The sequence below is a fragment of the Cervus elaphus genome, chromosome 19 (assembly GCF_910594005.1).
Source record: "Cervus elaphus chromosome 19, mCerEla1.1, whole genome shotgun sequence".
NCBI classification, from domain to species: Eukaryota; Metazoa; Chordata; class Mammalia; order Artiodactyla; family Cervidae; genus Cervus; species Cervus elaphus.
Genome location: NC_057833.1, coordinates 39,093,022 through 39,103,212, shown reverse-complemented (window position 1 = coordinate 39,103,212; position 10,191 = coordinate 39,093,022).

The following is a 10,191-nucleotide window of genomic DNA, read 5'->3' as shown; positions in this document are numbered from 1 at the left end:
TGGTCATTATCTTTTTGTACCTTGAATGAAAGGCTAAAGCCCTGCCTGATTACCCTACATCTCAGTCATCACTGTGGCTGCAGAAGTGTATTGGATGAGTGAATATATATTATGCCCATCCATAAGATATCACTCCAGCTCTCCACCCAGATGCCCTCCTCTCTGCCGATGCCCCAGGCACCCCTCACCTAGGAATACTGGGGCTGCTGATGGCTTATTGGGAATTGCCCTTCACAGTAGGCTCCCAAAGGGCAATGACTGGCTGATTCAAGGATCCAAAGTCCTGCCCCACCCCCAGCCTGATTCGAGACAACTCTAAAGGACTATCTTACTGCCAGAGCCCCACATAGGATAGACTATTGCTCAGTTTCAACCATATTGCACGTTCCTTTCTTATCTATCCAATCCTGCCTGCCTCACCTCCCTACAGGTATAACTCCCGAGAGCACTTCCCAATAAACTCTGCATGCAACTCTCCATCTCTGAGCTTGTTTCCAGGAAACTCAGTCCAAGGCACCCTTGGACTCCACATAGGGCATCACTACTGCCACACACACCTGGTGAGCTTGCCTCCCCTAACAAGCCTCAACAAGTGAACACAGAGCCAAGGGAATCTGATGTAAGACATGAACTTAAACTGAAAAGGAGGCAACCACAGGAAGAGAGATTCCCCCCCAACCCCAGGTGTCTCAGGGGCTGAGATGACCTGGGACTTCAGATCCCACATGCCCCCTATGACACCGGATAGAGAATGGAGGGAAGATTTAAAGATGTCTGCCTTGTCATCCTTAGCAAGGACTATGGAAACTTAAAAGGATAATGGGAAAACAGGGAAAATTAGAGAGGGAGGAAGAAAGAGAGATCATGTGGACACGGAGGAAGAGAAGAAAAAGAATATGGAACAGTGAAAGATTAGGAGAAACAAGTGAGTCACAGGAAGAAAGAAACAGAAGTTGGAGAGGAAATAAGGGAAAGCAGATTACTCTAGAGCAAGCTTTTGTCTCCTATAGTAATTTCTTTTAAATTTGTACTTACTTTGCAACTGTAGAGCATTACTATGCTTTTTTGTGGCTTAATTGTTTTATAGATTCCACTTGGATTGTGTTCTTATTTTTATTTGGCTTTATTTGAGGCTTGTTTTTCTCTTTGCTCAAATTTGAAAGAAGATCCATGAAGGTTCAGTGTTTTCCAGAAAATTGTTGGTATGGATATCGTCTTTACCACCTGCCTGCCCTGAGTTCCCCTTATTCAGGTCACAACCAGAAGGGAGGTGATTGTCCTGTAGAAAATTAGGCATCAGGAGTGACCCATTCTGACTAAGAAGGAATCTTTTGATTCTTACACTGTCCATTTGTCTGACTATGAAGGGAAGGTAACTTTGGACCACCATACATCATTCATTACACAGTGCTACAAGCAAAAGAAGCACAGTCCAAAAAAGGCAATGAAAAATAGTTTATATTTTTATTGACATTACTCAGAGAGTTGCCAGGTAGTGAATTATATTGTGTAACACAAAGCAACATGTCCTAAATGTTCTTTTCACGTATGCCTCTCTTGTTTACCATAGCATATTCCTCTAAAATCTTTTTCTTTTCCTTTCTTCAAAGCATCATATAAACCTAACACTTACTGGCTCTCCTGAGTGCCTCCCTCAACAAAAGCTGTTAAATCACCCTCCCGCCACCCCAGCGAGATCTCTTGGCCTCCTTCCCAAGCGACCCTATGCCCCTCTATTACTTCTCTTGGCACAAGAAAGGGAGGGAGAGGCAGGGCAATGCTGTCTCGGGAAACAAAGCCCCTGAAGGCATGCCCCGAGGCTCTAGATTTTGTGCCAGGAAGAAACTAACACAGACACTTCCTCCATTCTCCCTCCATTCAGGGAACTGCTGTCCAGCAGATGTGACAACTTAGAGATGAAAGGTTGCTATGGCCTGGAGACAGGACCCCGGGGAAGGGAGTGTCAGATCTGTTTTGTAGCATCATCATGGCTAGTCCTGCTGTTCTGTGTCACAGGTCAAAGGGAAAGTTTGTCATTGTAAGCCCCTCCACATCTCACTTAGTGGGAAAATTTCTCAGACACTAGCAAATAGTCCAGTACCATCCTTAATTTGCAGTGCTTTTGCAATTGTGTCCTTTGTGTATTTTTGCACATTTTGGTGGGAAGTAGGGGGATGGCATATTAAGGATGGTTAGACTTGTGCTATCTTAGACAGCCATGTTCGAAAAGGGACAGTTGGATAGCAGCACAAAGGGTGGGCTGACATGAAGAAAAACAACAGAGTGGCCATTTGAAGGCCAAGGTCATAGTCTACCCCTGGGAGGAGTTGGCAGGAAGCATGGTGGTTTCGAGCATGCACTTTGTAGTCAAACAAACAGGACTGAAACCCACAGTTCTGCCACTTACTATGAGTATAATTTTGAAAGAATTTATATCCTCTAAATTTGTAGCCTCATTTGGCTGATTTGGGGGGCCATGGTAGTGGCCAGGATAATAACCTCACAGAATGTTCGTGAGCATAAATTAGTTAAGTATATGGAAAGTTTGCATTTACCTTTAAAACATCGAGCTTAAACTAGTGGTGGGCAGAAAAAGAGAGAGTCGCCTCATTGGCAATTTACCAATGTGTATCAGTACAGTAATCCAGAGATAAACTCTGAGCAGAAGGAAAGCAGAATCAACCCTAGGTTCCCAGATGGAGCCTGGGACAAGGAAAGAGGCTAAAGCAGTCACAGGTCTGTGACTTTCCCAGGCTGCTGCAAATAGAAGTTTAAAAAACTGGAGCCCGTTATACAGAGTGAAGTAAGCCAGAAAGATAAAGACCAATACAGTATACTAACGCATATATATGGAATTTAGAAAGATGGTAACCATAACCCTATATGCAAAACAGATGTACAGAACAGAATTTTGGACTCTGTGGGAGAAGGCGAGGGTGGGATGTTTCGAGAGAACAGCATCGAAACATGTATTTTATCTAGGGTGAAACAGATCACCAGCCCAGGCTGGATGCATGAGACAAGTGCTCGGGCCTGGTGCACTGGGAAGACCCAGAGGGATCAGGTGGAGAGGGAGGTGGGAGGGGGGATCGGGATGGGGAATACATGTAAATCCATGGCTGATTCATGTCAATGTATGACAAAAACCACTACAATATTGTAAAGTAATTAGCCTCCAACTAATAAAACTAAATGAAAAAAATAAATAAATAAAATTAAAAAATAAAAGCTAAACTCTCTGGAAAAAGAATTCAGGCCCCAGGTCTTCCACAGATGGAGATCAGCTAAGTAGAGGATTATAAGAATGCTACCCTTGGGGAATGGGTTCCAATCAGCCCTCAAGGTCACCAGGGACAGGCCCAGAAGGCTCCTTTCCCATGAAAGAATCCTGTGCAGGACAGATGTGGCAGCTCCTCGGGCACTGATCATGGAAAACCTGACTGCAGGAGTTTTTTATGTGACAGCCACACTTGCCAACGTCTTGACAACTTGGCCCATCCTGTTTAGTTAATATGTTGGCTATGCTTAGAGTCAGGCTTTATTTTCTACTGGTACATTTTTTTCTTCTTTTTAGAAACTTTGCCAGGGATTCACATAGTTTCATTCCAGAAGACCTGGATTCAAGCACTAGAATGTAAGTGGACACGTGGTATCTGGTAGGACCCAGCCTTGCTTTCTAGGTCTGCTCACGACTAGAAAGAGACATACCTACATTGCATGCGGTGCACCCAAGTATGTGGATGGGTTTCAGTTAGCACATAGTTGGTACATATATATTATTTCACATAACTGATTGCATGCTCACAGCCAACTTAAATCTCAACCTGGTATTATCTGCAGACACATTAGGTGTTTATATTATGAAGACAATGTTATAGTCCATAAAGTTTCATCTCTACATGGTATTGTGTTCAAGATGCATATTATGAAAGCCAAATAAGTAATTACAGAAGACTTTTATTTACTTGCTTTTCCAAAATGAGACAAAGTGATCAAATACACCAACTTAGCAACATTTCACATATTCCCCTCCCCTTCTTTATCTCCTGTGTCCCCAGCACCTCTCATTTACTGCCCCCACCTTTCCACTACATTGCCCATCTCCAGCCTCTGTAACCTCAGTTTTCTCATCTCCCAGTCCTCTACTTTTCTCTCGAGGTCATTTCTCTCTGTCATGAGATCTGGAAACTAGACTGGCAATGACAAGTTTAGAGTACAAAGGATGGGAAAAGCCTTTAGAAATAGAAAAGGTTGATCTGGCAATGATGGTGTTGGTTTTGGTGGACTGGGGAAAAAGGGAAGTATATGGATATCCCTGGTTAATATTAATTTTCACAACAGAAAATTATGATTATAGATAATAGATATACATACAATCATAAATTTATTTGTTGCATCAAAAAGTATTATTATAATAATAAAAATTAAAATTAATTCATGCCCCAAGTTTCTTGGAAAAAAGTTTAAAATAGCATTCAAAAAGGCACAAAATATGACAATATTTTCTATATCTTAAAATACCCAAAAATATATGACAGAATAATTTCCCTTCAACTCAGCAATCCCAAGTTTAGAAATATTGGCCTATAATATACTGGCAAAAATAGAAAATGATATACACCAAAAGTTATTCATTGCAATGTTATTTTTAGTATCTAAAGATTGAAAACAACCTAAATGCTTACCAGTAGGGCACTAGATGAATAAATATGGAACACCCACCGAATGGAGAACTATGGAGCTGAACAAAAGAATAAGGATTGTCTCTATAGACTATTATAGTCTCCAGGATATACTCTTGACTTAAAAAGAGAAGAAAAGAAAAAATCAAGGGGCAGAACTATATATAGATATCGCTACCTTTGATCTGGTGGTGCAGTGGTAAAGAATCCACTTGCTAATGCAGGAAATGCAAGACACCAGGTTCAATCCCTGGGTTAGGAACATCCCCTGGAGTAGGAAATGGCAACTTGCTCCAGTATTCTTACCTGGAAAATTCCATGGACAGAGGAGCCTATCCATGAGGTTGCAGAGTTGGACACAACTAAGCAACTGAGCATGCACAGCTTTGATCTAAAGATGAGAGATAAATATTTGTATACAATAAAAATAAATGGAATAATAAACAAATAACCAACTAAAGTTCTTTCCTCTCAGGGAAACAAATAGGAAAGGGTGAATCAATCATGAAAAGAAATACAACCAGGTGTTATGTGCCTCTTGATATAACACTGGAGGAATTGTACAATACTAATCCTGAAATATTCATGTCAGAAAACTAAATCTGAATCTAATCAGGCCTCTAGTCTAATCAGAAATTCTTAATTTTGTTGGGTGTCATATGTCATTGTGGGCTTCCCTAGCATCTCAGCTGGTAAAGAATCCACCTGCAATGTGGGAGACCTAAGTTCAATCTCGGGGTTGGGAAGATCCCCTGAAGAAGGGAAAAGCTACCCACTACAGTATTCTGGCCTGGGAGAATTCCATAGACTGTATAGTCCATGGGGTCACAAAGAGTCAGACATGACTGAGCAACTTTTACTTCACTTCATATGTCATTGTGGATTTTTAAGAACCTGTCCAAAATTTTTAGAGATACATACTGAAGTACTTAAGCTCAAAATGACAAGGTCCTTGGTACTTGCTTCAAAATTCTCCAAGCATGAACCAAAAGAAAAAGGAACCAATAATGCAAACGTGGCAAAATCTTGATAACTTTAGTCTGGGGGTGGATATTGTTGCTGTTGATAACTTTAGTCTGGGGGATAGATAAGCTTATTATACTGTTCTCTCTACTCTTGAGTACATTTGGATTTCATACTGAAACATTTTTAAAATCAGTAAATACAAAAGAGAGGGTAAAAGAGAGCAAACTAAAAGATGGATCTAGGACTGGAGTTGGTGCACAAATGAATTTCATGTACTCCTACACACTCCATATAAACCTGGCTCAATGTTTGTAGCCAACAATGTGAAAAAGTCAACAGAGTAAGATGATTCTCCATGTCTACATAGCAGAAACAAACGAGGTGTTAGGCAGAGCACCCTCCCCGCCGCTGAGTCCTAAGCAAATCCTCTCCTATGGGTCTTCATTAAGGAGCCACTGAGAGGTGCGTGAAGAGCACTGTCCTCAACAACATGTTCAAAACAAACCCAGGAAAGCTTCCCTGGGGCTGTGACTGACCTCCCTGGCTGCACTGCACTTCACCATTGAGGTCTGTTAGTACTGTGAGATGGTGACCCTCAGAAATGCCAAGAGCTCAGGCCAAGGAAGCAGAGTAGACATTATCACACACTCACACTCTGTTTTCTCTAAAACGTTCTGGACTGAGGATGGCTCTCTGCTCTTCCCCTTTGGGAAGTCTCTGTGAAGGTGGGAGTTAGCCGTTTGTATCAGTAACACTCTTGGAATGAAAAAATGAGAACTGGGTTATTAAGAAGCCTCCTCAAGGCTCACATGCTCCAAGCTATTCATTTTTCAATGGTTTCCAAACTGAGCCCTGTTTGAAATACTCTGAACATGCTCTTTTACCTGGAATAACATGTCCAGCCATATTTTCTATCTTTAAAATTGCAATTAAGGTTCTGTCTCTTAAGAGATACTACAAAATTCAAATCTAAGTGGACAAATTTTCACCAAACTTGGATGCTGTATTTGAAATAGTTTGATCTAAATTAGAGACTGTGTGGTATGTATAACAGTTATGAAGGTTGCTGAGTGACAGCGGGAAGAAACAATTATATTTCAGGATGGCTGAAACAGAAGTATGATAAAAGGCATGATGAACACTAATCTGGAGAAGCACGCTGTGCATACAAAGACTATGCACAGAGAAAACATTCGCGTCACTCAGAAATACAACAGTAATTTGGAAGCAAAGAGGTATTTACTTCAGGATGATTGATAATATTTCCAGGAAAAGCTGGGCAGGTCAGTCAGATCCAAACTCTTCACTTCCGGAATATACAAACCCACAACATGCATTTGATTGTGCTCTTCTTTCAGCCCAGCTTTTCCTTCGATGAGGAAGTTGGCATCCTCGGAGGGCAAGTGACTAACCAAGGTCACAGACCTACTACCGGGCAGAACTAGGATTCAGACCCTAGATCACCTGACCTTGAGAACATCACTCTTTGCACAAAATCAAGGCAATTCTGGAAGGAGAGGGCTTGAAGCAGAATGAGGACAGGATGAGAAATACTGTACAAGGTAGAAGAGGAGACTGGAGAGAGAGTTGAAGGGCATCCACTATTTTGCCGAGTCCCACATTATGAAAAAGCCTTGGCAGCATTCCCCGTGAGTCAGAATCAAGGATGTTTCCTGAGGGGGTAGCAAGGAGGGTTGAAGAAAAGAGTAACACAAGGTTACTCCCACTCCCTAAGGCAACCCAGTGATGTCACCTCCCTTGTCCACCTTTTTCTGCATATCAATTCTTGAGTTCACCTTTCATTGGTATTCTGCTAGGATGGACAGGATGGAGCTGATGGGTTGGAGCTTTGATATATCTGCCCCCACAAAATTGACTCAGAGTTTTCCTAGTCTCTATAGTGGGCTGGGGACTCTGGAGGATAGAGAGGGAAGCCTGGACAACCTCCATTTGTCCTGTCTGCTTTCCAAAGACTACAGCCAGGTCTTTTCTGGTGCCAGTCAGGCTTTCTGAGAACTCCTTCCTGCCCCCTCCAAACACTGGGGACTCCCTCTTTCATGGTTTCCAGACATGGCCCCTCTGCCCTTTAATGTCTTGCTCAGCAACTTGCAATCTGTCCTGTAGCTGGGCCCCTTCACTCACCAACTGGACATCCAGTCCTGCCTCTGCTTCTAGAATCAATCTTTTGCCCTTTTGGAGGCCAATTTGGGGCAGTAGATTTACAGAGGCTTCTATATTACTTCAAGTAAAAGAAATTCTAAATCAAATAGTATAAACAATTAAAGGCATCTGCTTAAAAGTCAACCTTTTAGATACCCTCAATCAGGGATAGGTTGAGTTTCAAGACGCCTTATCAAGTGTCTCAACAGAATCACTGAAATCCATTTTTCTGTTTCCCCCTTTCATCTTTCTGTTCTAACTTTTTGAGACAGGAACTTAAACTAAGTCTGGCTTCCCTGGTAGTTGCAAGATGGCTATCAACATGAGCCAGACAATATATGTTTTCTCTTTTCATATCCAGTGGAAGAAGAAAAGCTTATTTCCCCTAATCTTGAAAGAATGGTATCCTGCCCCTCACCTTTGATTGGACCAGCTAAGGCAATCACTTATTGGTCCAATCACTGTGCAGAGGGGCTGAAATTGCATCACTGGTCTGGCCCAATCATGGCCCACACTGGAGCTATGAAAGATAAGAGATGTCAACCCGGCTAGAACAGCATGACTGCAGTCAAAAAGGGAATGGAGGGATGCTAATATATATATATACAATATATTTTAAAATAGTGGCTCAGTCATGTCCAACTCTTTGTGACCCCATGGACTACAGTCCCGTCAGGCTTCTCTGTCCATGGAATTCTCCAGGCAAGGATACTGGAGTGGATAGTCATTTCCTTCTCCAGGTGATCTTCCTGATCCAGGAATTGAAACTGTGTCTCCTGCATTGCAGGCAGATTCTTATACAATACATACAACAGTCTTCACAGCTGGCTGGGCCACAGTCAAGTCTTTCCCTTTTGTCTCCAACCTTTGTTCCATAGTCAACCCCAAGACTAGGGATGGGCCTTTGTATGCTCTGGCTGCAAGACCAGAATTCTCCAGGCTATTTACTCCTAGGGCTGAGGTTTGTAGTTCAGTGGTGCTGCCAGCAGGGGGGGTTGTTATGCCTTCCTCTCACCTTATGTTCCAGAATTACAAACACATCAGTAACTACATGGGTCAACTAAAAAATTATCACTTCCCTGATTTAAAATAAAAAAAAAAGTTAGAGCAGCTTTTAAAAATAAAGAATTCGATAGTTGAATAGTAAAAAAGTTACATTAAATCGGTTAGAAATAGATGGTTAAAGAGAAATTAAGAATGAAAAAATAACAGGAAACAAATATATAAGGTTATTAAATTTGTGTTTTAAAGGAGATCATGTACAAAATCTCAGCCACTGATTGGTATGCCCTCCTGATCCACAGCATCACCATGATGATGTCACGTATCTAGTTGGTGCACTGTCTTCTGCTAATGCCTAATCTAGGGTGACTTTGTGTTTCTATTTCACTTTTATGCCACTTAAATGCGAAAGGGATTTCTTTAAAATGTTTCCATTGTTTTCCTGTCAGCAAACCATGAAGGCATTTTTTTTTTACTTTTTTTTTCTTTGCCTGCCTATAGTATAACAGATATAAATTCACATGATACAGAAGCCCTCTGAAATATTCATTAATCTTTATAAACTCAACTTCTTATGAGCATGAATTGCATTTCTTAAAAACTTCTTGAATGTCTTCACACAATGTCTCATCTTTCCTTTCTAGTCGTAACTCAATTCTTTCCAATCAAGCTTCCAGCCCATCAGCCCTACTAACGTCATTCCTTGTAAGAGTCACCAGTGACTTCCTCCCAGAAAATCAGTTGTCAATTCTCAATTCTCATTTTACTTGACCTTTCAATAGCATTTTTAGGGGTGAAGGGGAGAGCAGTTTATACTTTCCTTTTTTAAACCACTTTAAGAAATTGGCTTCTGGGATACTAAACTCTCCTGCTTTTCCTTCCTCCTCCCTGCCCATTCCTGCTTAGATTCCTTTGCTGGCCTCACCTTCTTCCGGCTGTCTAAATGCTGAGCGTCCCAGAGTTTAGTCCTCAGCCATGTTCTCTCCTACTCTCACTCCTTAGTGATCTCATTCAGTTCCACGGTGGTTTCCACGTGTATACCTCTAGTCCTAGTCTCTATCCAAGACTTACGTACCACTCATCTACTGGACATGTCCCCTTGGATGTGTAACTGAAGGAAGAAACAGACAGAACAGGCTCCATCTTGAAAGCGGGACTCAATCTTGGGCCAGACTGTGGACTTTGAGCTATATGCCCAGTATCTATGGAAATGGTATACCAACTGGAAAACCGGCCCCGGAAGGAAGAGCCCCAGGGCTCTCCCTTGCCTAAAAGAATACCCTAATTATCTGTGTAACCAAATAGAATTATACATTCTATTATGCTCATTGGGTTATGACCACAGGCCTATTGATAATTGTCCACTGTTAACTACCTAGGC